This window comes from Protomyctophum bolini, assembly GCF_963924005.1.
Source record: "Protomyctophum bolini genome assembly, chromosome: 19".
In the NCBI taxonomy this organism is placed as follows: Eukaryota; Metazoa; Chordata; class Actinopteri; order Myctophiformes; family Myctophidae; genus Protomyctophum; species Protomyctophum bolini.
In genome coordinates, this window is record NC_137880.1 from 5,756,902 (window position 1) to 5,769,460 (window position 12,559).

The 12,559-nt window shown below is 38.3% G+C and overlaps 1 long non-coding RNA gene across 1 annotated transcript; it reads right to left on the reverse strand.

Moving 5' to 3' along the window:
• Nucleotides 1-201: 201 nt before the first annotated feature.
• LOC308334243 lies at nt 202-2,824 on the reverse strand. The gene is made up of 2 exons (XR_013965868.1): nt 2,586-2,824; nt 202-1,227 (listed from the first exon to the last, which is right to left on the reverse strand). It is a non-coding gene; the product is annotated as an uncharacterized lncRNA (long non-coding RNA).
• Between the last annotated feature and the right edge of the window lie 9,735 nt (nt 2,825-12,559).

The window sequence follows — 12,559 nt, forward strand, 5'->3', positions numbered from 1 at the left end:
AAAGCGAGCAGGCCAGCAGTGGAAGACCTTAGGGGGGCGGTTTGGGACATATTTAGGAAGGCAGTCATGTAGGTAGGAAGGTGCGAGACCATTGAGAGCTTTATACACAAGTAAAATAATTTTAAAATCAATCCTAAAAACAACCAGTGGAAGCCAGTGCATGTGAAGCCAAAACTGGAGTAAAATGTTCTCTCATCTTAGTTCTAGTTAAAACTCTGGCTGCTGCATTTTGGACAAGTTGTAATCTGTCAGTTGTTTTCTTAGGCAGTCCTGAAAGAAGTGCATTGCAGTATAAATCAAGCAGAGAAAAAACAAAGGCGTGGATTAGCGTTTTCGCATCGTCCAAAGACAAATAGGCTCTGATTCGTGCAATATTTCTAAGGTGAAAAAAGGCAATCTGGGTAACATGATTAATGTGTTTGTGTGTTTAAGTTGTTTCGCCATACCCATTTATTTTGCCATAAATCAGATAGCTTTAAGGTACGGCCATGACAGCAATGGTAGGAAAAAATATATATAATATTAATCATATTCGGATATTCGGTTTTCGGGGGGCCAACTGTTTCCTATATTCGGTATTCACTGCAGTTTCGGCCAAGAATTTCCCTTTCGGTGCATATTGTATGAGTACCGGTATGTAAATAGTTCAATTCAACTTTGTAAATACAAAATGTATTTATTGTTATTTTGTCTTCAGTATAAAAATGAATGAACATTGAACAAGGATACCGTATCTCAGACTCAATCATGTAAAAAATAACGTCAAAATCAAGTCATTCCAGTAGAAAATTAACACAAATACATAAATAAAAAGTACATTCATTGAACATTAAACACAAACAAATAGATTGCACTGAACTGAAAATAGATTGCACTGAACATGAACATTACACATTGCAGAGAGAGGATGAACTGGCTGTTCTCTAGAGTCTCTACTACATTTAAATGTAAACTACTACTACTACTACTACTACTACTACTACTACTACTACTACTCTCCCCCTCTTCTTCGGGCCAGCCTGCACATTGGGCCCTGGTGTTCCTGACCCTGCTCCAGACCCCAGTGCAGCTGTACCACTATGGTCTGGTATGGCCTCGGCTAGGCCTGGTGGTGCTGTAGGCCAGCAGTCCGGCTCCGCTCCAGAGACTTCCAGACATGGCAGTCTCACGTGGTGGTGCTGCTGTAGGCCCGCCGCTGCAGGCCACCTCCTCACCCGTCTTTGGATCCTAAGGCAGTGGAAAATGAAGGTTTCAGAACCACTGGCTTAACAGGTTATTTGTATGGCAGTAGTGCTACAACTCAGAATTCCCTTATTGTTAAAAAAAAGGCTTTTGTGCTTGGGTAATATGTTCTGTTGTGGTCCAATGATGACTTTACAACAGGTTGCCAGGTTGTATTCTATTGCTAGTTTGATCACTTTCACCTTAAAATAACATGAATTAATAAATGACTGAAAATAGCCAATCTACAAGCTCAGAAGTCACAACATGTCGCACTGCAACGTGTTGGGAGCTTGTATATCTTCTATTTTTGGTGTGGACTTTTCTAGTCCTCTATAGCAGTGCTTCCCAAACTTTTTCATGTCAAGGACCCCCAAAATGATACTAATTATCCTGCGTACCCCCATTAGAAAAGATATGCCAGGGACAGACCCCCCCATAAAAATGTTTTTACAGATCTAGCAGTGATTTTCAAACAGTTTCATTTCAAGGGACCCCCAGTTTGACCTGAATTAGGCTATGAACCCCCATAATGGCATTTCTATCTCTGGGACCCCAATGTATATTGTAAAATCAGAGTGTACAAATGGAACGGGGTTCAACTAAGAGATTGTACCATTTATACAATCTATCTCTGAGTAATAATAACAATATAATAGCGGTTATTTATAATGCACTTGACATTTGGGGAAATAAAACAATTAGAAACGAATTGCATGTAGCCTAGGCTAGTAGGCTGTACATATCTACAACGGATCATTCATATCATACAGCGGTGAATTGCTTCGGGCTACGCCGAAAAAGGGTAGTTCTCACACGGGTACATCTCGTCTGTGGCCGCCCCAATGCGAGACGACAGTCACGACACGGTCCTCGAATTCTCCGACATGATTGATTATAATCTAATATAATGATTAATTGACCACATATATGAAGTTTAAACAACTAAATACTCCGCGAAAATAACTTGAAAGTAAATTCCGTGGCCTGTGTGTGACAAGTTTTAAGAGGGCTTAAAAACCACAACAGTAATGGCTGCCAGTGGATCTTTTTTATTTGGCTCAGTCTGTCATGAATACATTTGATAGCATAAACAACTAACTAAATACTATCCCAAAGATATTAAAATATTAAAATTCGTCGTGACAACAACGCATGTTTAGTTTTGCTGCCTGTTGGGGAAATGCACCGAGGGACTAACGCGATAGCATTACTTCAAAATCTCCGACGACAACATTTCTTATTTTCTTTATTTGGCTCTGTCATGATACATTTTATAGCTTAAACAACTAAATACTATCCCAAAACATATTACAATTACCTTCCGTGACACAACAACACTTTTAAAAGAGTATAAAACTTACTAGTTTCGGACATTTTTTTCCCTGCGAGGGCTGTCTGCTGGCTGCTGGAAGAAAAGGGAAAGATCCATGGGGTTGCGCAGTACGGCTGCGCCGTGGCGATATACCCTGCATGGCTCAGGGTACATCCGAGCTGGACTTTGAAAGCAGGCTCGCACGGGGGAGAATAGTGCGGTGCCCTGTGTAGTGTCAGCGCCTGTCTTTTTGTGGTCTGTGGATTGGGAAGTACTGTCGCGCACCGTTGTGACGTCACACACGCCAAAATACACCCTGTCCAGTGTCCACGCTCCGGTTTGAGATTCACCTATGGGCTATAACCCATCGTTTTTGTCATTTCGTCATTTTTTTCAAATCCTCAAAAATGATGAAAAACGGCTCGCTATAGTATGCCGTACGATATGGGCTATAGCCCATGGTCCAAAATGATGAGAAACGAGGCTAACTTTTTTTTTCAAAATTTCAAAAAACATGGGCTATAACCCATCGTTTTTGTCATTTCGTCATTTTTTTCAAATCCTCAAAAATGATGAAAAACGGTGCGCTATAGTATGCCGTACGATATGGGCTATAGCCCATGGTCCAAAATGATGAGAAACGAGGCTAACTTCTTTTTTCAAAATTTCAAAAAACATGGGCTATAACCCATCGTTTTTGTCATTTCGTCATTTTTTTCAAATCCTCAAAAATGATAAAAAACGGCGCGCTATAGTATGCCGTACGATATGGGCTATAGCCCATGGTCCAAAATGATGAGAAACGAGGCTAACTTTTTTTTTCAAAATTTCAAAAAACATGGGCTATAACCCATCGTTTTTGTCATTTCGTAATTTTTTTCAAATCCTCAAAAATGATGAAAAACGGCGCGCTATAGTATGCCGTACGATATGGGCTATAGCCCATGGTCCAAAATGATTATAAACGAGGCTAACTTTTTTTTTCAAAATTTCAAAAAACATGGGCTATAACCCATCGTTTTTGTCATTTCGTCATTTTTTTCAAATCCTCAAAAATGATGAAAAACGGCGCGCTATAGTATGCCGTACGATATGGGCTATAGCCCATGGTCCAAAATGATGAGAATCGAGGCTAACTTTTTTTTTCAAAGTTTCAAAAAACATGGGCTATAACCCATCGTTTTTGTCATTTCGTAATTTTTTTCAAATCCTCAAAAATTATTAAAAAAGGCGCGCTATAGTATGCCGTACGATATGGGCTATAGCCCATGGTCCAAAATGATGAGAAACGAGGCTAACTTTTTTTTTCAAAATTTCAAAAAACATGGGCTATAACCCATCGTTTTTGTCATTTCGTCATTTTTTTCAAAACCTCAAAAATGATGAAAAACGGCGCGCTATAGTATGCCGTACGATATGGGCTATAGCCCATGATCCAAAATGATGAGAAACGAGGCTAACTTTTTTTTTCAAAATTTCAAAAAACATGGGCTATAACCCATCGTTTTTGTCATTTCGTCATTTTTTTCAAATCCTCAAAAATGATGAAAAACGGCGCGCTATAGTATGCCGTACGATATGGGCTATAGCCCATGGTCCAAAATGATGAGAAACGAGGCTAACTTTTTTTTTCAAAATTTCAAAAAACATGGGCTATAACCCATCGTTTTTGTCATTTCGTAATTTTTTTCAAATCCTCAAAAATGATGAAAAACGGCGCGCTATAGTATGCCGTACGATATGGGCTATAGCCCATGGTCCAAAATGATGAGAAACGAGGCTAACTTTTTTTTTCAAAATTTCAAAAAACATGGGCTATAACCCATCGTTTTTGTCATTTCGTCATTTTTTTCAAATCCTCAAAAATGATGAAAAACGGCGCGCTATAGTATGCCGTACGATATGGGCTATAGCCCATGGTCCAAAATGATGAGAAACGAGGCTAACTTTTTTTTTCAAAATTTCAAAAAACATGGGCTATAACCCATCGTTTTTGTCATTTCGTCATTTTTTTCAAATCCTCAAAAATGATGAAAAACGGCGCGCTATAGTATGCCGTACGATATGGGCTATAGCCCATGGTCCAAAATGATGAGAAACGAGGCTAACTTTTTTTTTCAAAATTTCAAAAAACATGGGCTATAACCCATCGTTTTTGTCATTTCGTCATTTTTTTCAAATCCTCAAAAATGATGAAAAACGGCGCGCTATAGTATGCCGTACGATATGGGCTATAGCCCATGGTCCAAAATGATGAGAAACGAGGCTAACTTTTTTTTTCAAAATTTCAAAAAACATGGGCTATAACCCATCGTTTTTGTCATTTCGTCATTTTTTTCAAATCCTCAAAAATGATGAAAAACGGCGCGCTATAGTATGCCGTACGATATGGGCTATAGCCCATGGTCCAAAATGATGAGAAACGAGGCTAACTTTTTTTTTCAAAATTTCAAAAAACATGGGCTATAACCCATCGTTTTTGTCATTTCGTCATTTTTTTCAAATCCTCAAAAATGATGAAAAACGGCGCGCTATAGTATGCCGTACGATATGGGCTATAGCCCATGGTCCAAAATGATGAGAAACGAGGCTAACTCTTTTTTTCAAAATTTCAAAAAACATGGGCTATAACCCATCGTTTTTGTCATTTCGTAATTTTTTTCAAATCCTCAAAAATGATGAAAAACGGCGCGCTATAGTATGCCGTACGATATGGGCTTTAGCCCATGGTCCAAAATGATGAGAAACGAGGCTAACTTTTTTTTTCAAAATTTCAAAAAACATGGGCTATAACCCATCGTTTTTGTCATTTCGTCATTTTTTTCAAATCCTCAAAAATGATGAAAAACGGCGCGCTATAGTATGCCGTACGATATGGGCTATAGCCCATGGTCCAAAATGATGAGAAACGAGGCTAACTTTTTTTTTCAAAATTTCAAAAAACATGGGCTATAACCCATCGTTTTTGTCATTTCGTCATTTTTTTCAAATCCTCAAAAATGATGAAAAACGGCGCGCTATAGTATGCCGTACGATATGGGCTATAGCCCATGGTCCAAAATGATGAGAAACGAGGCTAACTTTTTTTTTCAAAATTTCAAAAAACATGGGCTATAACCCATCGTTTTTGTCATTTCGTCATTTTTTTCAAATCCTCAAAAATGATGAAAAACGGCGCGCTATAGTATGCCGTACGATATGGGCTATAGCCCATGGTCCAAAATGATGAGAAACGAGGCTAACTTTTTTTTTCAAAATTTCAAAAAACATGGGCTATAACCCATCGTTTTTGTCATTTTGTCATTTTTTTCAAATCCTCAAAAATGATGAAAAACGGCGCGCTATAGTATGCCGTACGATATGGGCTATAGCCCATGGTCCAAAATGATGAGAAACGAGGCTAACTTTTTTTTTCAAAATTTCAAAAAACATGGGCTATAACCCATCGTTTTTGTCATTTCGTCATTTTTTTCAAATCCTCAAAAATGATGAAAAACGGCGCGCTATAGTATGCCGTACGATATGGGCTATAGCCCATGGTCCAAAATGATGAGAAACGAGGCTAACTCTTTTTTTTCAAAATTTCAAAAAACATGGGCTATAACCCATCGTTTTTGTCATTTCGTAATTTTTTTCAAATCCTCAAAAATGATGAAAAACGGCGCGCTATAGTATGCCGTACGATATGGGCTATAGCCCATGGTCCAAAATGATGAGAAACGAGGCTAACCTTTTTTTTCAAAATTTCAAAAAACATGGGCTATAACCCATCGTTTTTGCCATTTCGTCATTTTTTTCAAATCCTCAAAAATGATGAAAAACGGCGCGCTATAGTATGCCGTACGATATGGGCTATAGCCCATGGTCCAAAATGATGAGAAACGAGGCTAACTTTTTTTTTCAAAATTTCAAAAAACATGGGCTATAACCCATCGTTTTTGTCATTTCGTCATTTTTTTCAAATCCTCAAAAATGATGAAAAACGGCGCGCTATAGTATGCCGTACGATATGGGCTATAGCCCATGGTCCAAAATGATGAGAAACGAGGCTAACTTTTTTTTTCAAAATTTCAAAAAACATGGGCTATAACCCATCGTTTTTGTCATTTCGTCATTTTTTTCAAATCCTCAAAAATGATGAAAAACGGCGCGCTATAGTATGCCGTACGATATGGGCTATAGCCCATGGTCCAAAATGATGAGAAACGAGGCTAACTTTTTTTTTCAAAATTTCAAAAAACATGGGCTATAACCCATCGTTTTTGTCATTTCGTCATTTTTTTCAAATCCTCAAAAATGATGAAAAACGGCGCGCTATAGTATGCCGTACGATATGGGCTATAGCCCATGGTCCAAAATGATGAGAAACGAGGCTAACTTTTTTTTTCAAAATTTCAAAAAACATGGGCTATAACCCATCGTTTTTGTCATTTCGTCATTTTTTTCAAATCCTCAAAAATGATGAAAAACGGCGCGCTATAGTATGCCGTACGATATGGGCTATAGCCCATGGTCCAAAATGATGAGAAACGAGGCTAACTTTTTTTTTCAAAATTTCAAAAAACATGGGCTATATAACCCATCGTTTTTGTCATTTCGTCATTTTTTTCAAATCCTCAAAAATGATGAAAAACGGCGCGCTATAGTATGCCGTACGATATGGGCTATAGCCCATGGTCCAAAATGATGAGAAACGAGGCTAACTTTTTTTTTCAAAATTTCAAAAAACATGGGCTTTAACCCATCGTTTTTGTCATTTCGTAATTTTTTTCAAATCCTCAAAAATGATGAAAAACGGCGCGCTATAGTATGCCGTACGATATGGGCTATAGCCCATGGTCCAAAATGATGAGAAACGAGGCTAACTTTTTTTTTCAAAATTTCAAAAAACATGGACTATAACCCATCGTTTTTGTCATTTCGTCATTTTTTTCAAATCCTCAAAAATGATGAAAAACGGCGCGCTATAGTATGCCGTACGATATGGGCTATAGCCCATGGTCCAAAATGATGAGAAACGAGGCTAACTTTTTTTTTCAAAATTTCAAAAAACATGGGCTATAACCCATCGTTTTTGTCATTTCGTCATTTTTTTCAAATCCTCAAAAATGATGAAAAACGGCGCGCTATAGTATGCCGTACGATATGGGCTATAGCCCATGGTCCAAAATGATGAGAATCGAGGCTAACTTTTTTTTTCAAAGTTTCAAAAAACATGGGCTAAAACCCATAGTTTTTGTCATTTCGTAATTTTTTTCAAATCCTCAAAAATGATTAAAAAAGGCGCGCTATAGTATGCCGTACGATATGGGCTATAGCCCATGGTCCAAAATGATGAGAAACGAGGCTAACTTTATTTTTCAAAATTTCAAAAAACATGGGCTATAACCCATCGTTTTTGTCATTTCGTCATTTTTTTCAAATCCTCAAAAATGATGAAAAACGGCGCGCTATAGTATGCCGTACGATATGGGCTATAGCCCATGGTCCAAAATGATGAGAAACGAGGCTAACTTTTTTTTTCAAAATTTCAAAAAACATGGGCTATAACCCATCGTTTTTGTCATTTCGTCATTTTTTTCAAATCCTCAAAAATGATGAAAAACGGCGCGCTATAGTATGCCGTACGATATGGGCTATAGCCCATGGTCCAAAATGATGAGAAACGAGGCTAACTTTTTTTTTCAAAATTTCAAAAAACATGGGCTATAACCCATCGTTTTTGTCATTTCGTCATTTTTTTCAAATCCTCAAAAATGATGAAAAACGGCGCGCTATAGTATGCCGTACGATATGGGCTATAGCCCATGGTCCAAAATGATGAGAAACGAGGCTAACTTTTTTTTTCAAAATTTCAAAAAACATGGGCTATAACCCATCGTTTTTGTCATTTCGTCATTTTTTTCAAATCCTCAAAAATGATGAAAAACGGCGCGCTATAGTATGCCGTACGATATGGGCTATAGCCCATGGTCCAAAATGATGAGAAACGAGGCTAACTTTTTTTTTCAAAATTTCAAAAAACATGGGCTATATAACCCATCGTTTTTGTCATTTCGTCATTTTTTTCAAATCCTCAAAAATGATGAAAAACGGCGCGCTATAGTATGCCGTACGATATGGGCTATAGCCCATGGTCCAAAATGATGAGAAACGAGGCTAACTTTTTTTTTCAAAATTTCAAAAAACATGGGCTTTAACCCATCGTTTTTGTCATTTCGTAATTTTTTTCAAATCCTCAAAAATGATGAAAAACGGCGCGCTATAGTATGCCGTACGATATGGGCTATAGCCCATGGTCCAAAATGATGAGAAACGAGGCTAACTTTTTTTTTCAAAATTTCAAAAAACATGGGCTATAACCCATCGTTTTTGTCATTTCGTCATTTTTTTCAAATCCTCAAAAATGATGAAAAACGGCGCGCTATAGTATGCCGTACGATATGGGCTATAGCCCATGGTCCAAAATGATGAGAAACGAGGCTAACTTTTTTTTTCAAAATTTCAAAAAACATGGGCTATAACCCATCGTTTTTGTCATTTCGTCATTTTTTTCAAATCCTCAAAAATGATGAAAAACGGCGCGCTATAGTATGCCGTACGATATGGGCTATAGCCCATGGTCCAAAATGATGAGAATCGAGGCTAACTTTTTTTTTCAAAGTTTCAAAAAACATGGGCTAAAACCCATAGTTTTTGTCATTTCGTAATTTTTTTCAAATCCTCAAAAATGATTAAAAAAGGCGCGCTATAGTATGCCGTACGATATGGGCTATAGCCCATGGTCCAAAATGATGAGAAACGAGGCTAACTTTTTTTTTCAAAATTTCAAAAAACATGGGCTATAACCCATCGTTTTTGTCATTTCGTCATTTTTTTCAAATCCTCAAAAATGATGAAAAACGGCGCGCTATAGTATGCAGTACGATATGGGCTATAGCCCATGGTCCAAAATGATGAGAAACGAGGCTAACTTTTTTTTTCAAAATTTCAAAAAACATGGGCTATAACCCATCGTTTTTGTCATTTCGTCATTTTTTTTCAAATCCTCAAAAATGATGAAAAACGGCGCGCTATAGTATGCCGTACGATATGGGCTATAGCCCATGGTCCAAAATGATGAGAAACGAGGCTAACTTTATTTTTCAAAATTTCAAAAAACATGGGCTATAACCCATCGTTTTTGTCATTTCGTCATTTTTTTCAAATCCTCAAAAATGATGAAAAACGGCGCGCTATAGTATGCCGTACGATATGGGCTATAGCCCATGGTCCAAAATGATGAGAAACGAGGCTAACTTTTTTTTTCAAAATTTCAAAAAACATGGGCTATAACCCATCGTTTTTGTCATTTCGTCATTTTTTCAAATCCTCAAAAATGATGAAAAACGGCGCGCTATAGTATGCCGTACGACAGGGATACTCAAATAGATTTACCTGTGGGCCACATTACAAAAATGGCAAGGGGCCAGGGGCCAGTAGATACAATTACGACATTAATGATACTTGATAACTTCTCTCTTTCAATTGCTTTATTTTCGCAAAATGTATCAAAGTACAATGTGCATGCACACAATATGTAAATAAATAAATGTGTTACATTTTCTTGCATAAACACAAAGAGCTGTTTCCATAACTGCACAAATTATTTCACATAACATGAGTAGCTGTTATAATAACATAACATGAGTAGCTCTTTGCCTGCCTGCCTGCCTGTCTGTCTGTCCATGAGTAGTTATTTGTCTGTCTGTCAATGAGTAGCTGTCTTACTGTCTGCCTGTCTATGAGTAGCTGTCTGCCTGCCTGTCTATGAGTAGCTGTCTGTCTGCCTGCCTGCCTGTCCAATTGTCCATGAGTAGCTGTCTGTCTGCCTGTCTGAGTAGCTGTCTGCCTGCCTGCCTAATTGTCGATGAGTAGCTGTCTGTCTGCCTGTCTATGAGTAGCTGTCTGCCTGCCTAATTGTCCATGAGTAGCTGTCTGTCTGCCTGTCTATGAGTAGCTGTCTGCCTTCCTGCCTGTCCAATTGTCCATGAGTAGCTGTCTGTCTGTCTATGAGTAGCTGTCTGCCTGCCTGCCCAATTGTCTATGAGTAGCTGTCTGCCTGCCTGCCCAATTGTCTATGAGTAGCTGTCTGTCTGTCTATGAGTAGCTGTCTGCCTTCCTGCCTGTCCAATTGTCCATGAGTAGCTGTCTGTCTGTCTATGAGTAGCTGTCTGCCTTCCTGCCTGTCCAATTCTCCATGAATAGCTGTCTGTCTGCCTGTCTATGAGTAGCTGTCTGACTGCCTGCCTGTCCAATTCTCCATGAGTAGCTGTCTGTCTGTCTGCCTGTCTATGAGTAGCTGTCTGCCTGCCTGCAAGCCAGCAAGTTGGTTAACAGAAAATAAATTGTTATGGCTGAGTAAAATAAAATACAATAAACACAATTTGCCTGAAAATAGATTACCCAGCTATGACCTTTTTCATGAAAAAAATGAGTAGTGATATGGCTGACTGAGTAAAATAAAACAATCTACCTGAAAATAGATAGCTATAAGTGAAGAGCAATTTCCGCAATTTCCGCAATTACCATTTCCGCAATTCCCGCAATTTCCATTTCCGCAATTTCCATTTCCGCAATTTCCTCAATTTCCATTTCCGCAATTTCCGCAATTTCCATTTCCACCATTTCCGCAATTTCCGCAATTACCATTTCCGCAATTTCCACAATTTCCATTTCCGCATTTCCGCATTTCCGCAATTTCCGCAATTTCCATTTCCACCATTTCCACCATTTCCGCAATTACAATTTCCGCAATTTCCGCAATTTCCATTTCCGCAATTTCCGCAATTTCCATTTCCAACTATTAATGGCAGCTGGGTTTCATCATTCAAATAAAATAGAATTCTGTCCGTTTAGCTATAAAATTATGTCAGGAAATAGGGGTGCACAGTATATGTCTTTCATTTGCATTGCATCTCCCCCCCCCCCCAAGCTTTTATTTTCGTTCGAGTAATAGTACAACTCTAATAGTATTACTTATAATAATGTAATTAAAGATAACTTCATTCAGATTTATTTATTTTTATTTCATTTTCCAGATTTGTTTTTCTTCTTTTTTTTTAGATTTTCATTGGTGGGCCAGTCATAATGGTCCCGCGGGCCTGATGTGGCCCGCGGGCCTGAGGTTGAGTATCACTGCTGTATAACATAGTGGTGGAGAGTACTTTTACTTAAGTACAATTTTGAGGTATTTGTACTTTACTTGAGTATCCCCCCCCCCCCCCTGAGAGACCCGGAAAAACAATTCCCCGTTCATTTTCCTCATAGACTTTTCAAAAAGTGTTTATTTAAAGACGTTTACGCCGTGGACAAAGACGACTCTTGTCGTGACAAATCATGACAATAGACACAATGTTTTGGGCCAAATTAGAAAGAAGGAAAAAAACGGCAGGTTACAACACTTTTTTGTTATTTTTGTTCTTTGCAATTTGGTCCAAAATATTGTGTTTGTTGTCATGATTTGTCACAAGGGGATTAGCCCCACGGACCCCCGTTTGAAAATGATATGACAGGGACCCCCCATAAGCGAAGATTTTTTACGGCAGCAGTGACTCTCAACCTGTTTAATTTCAAGTACCCCAGTTTGACATGCATATTAGTCTATACGCACCCCCATTTAATGGCATTTCTATCTCTTATAGACCCCAATTTATATTATAAAATCAATGTTAATTTTAACTCTGAGAGTATACAAATGGAACCAAATGGGACCCGTATACAGACCCACATGCATAATAAGGCTTCCTAAATATACTTTAGCTGGGGACCCGATGGAACTCCCTCAAGGACCCCTGGGGGTCCCCGGACCCCCACTTTGGGAACCACTGCAGTATACAGCACCCACTCAGTTCAGGTCTGATTTTTGATATATATATTTTTTTATCATATTATGATTGTCTTTTTTCATTTATTTCTGGATGTACAGATTCTCCCTTATCCTTTCTCTTTATATCAATTCCAATTCTTCTTCTGCTCTCAGCC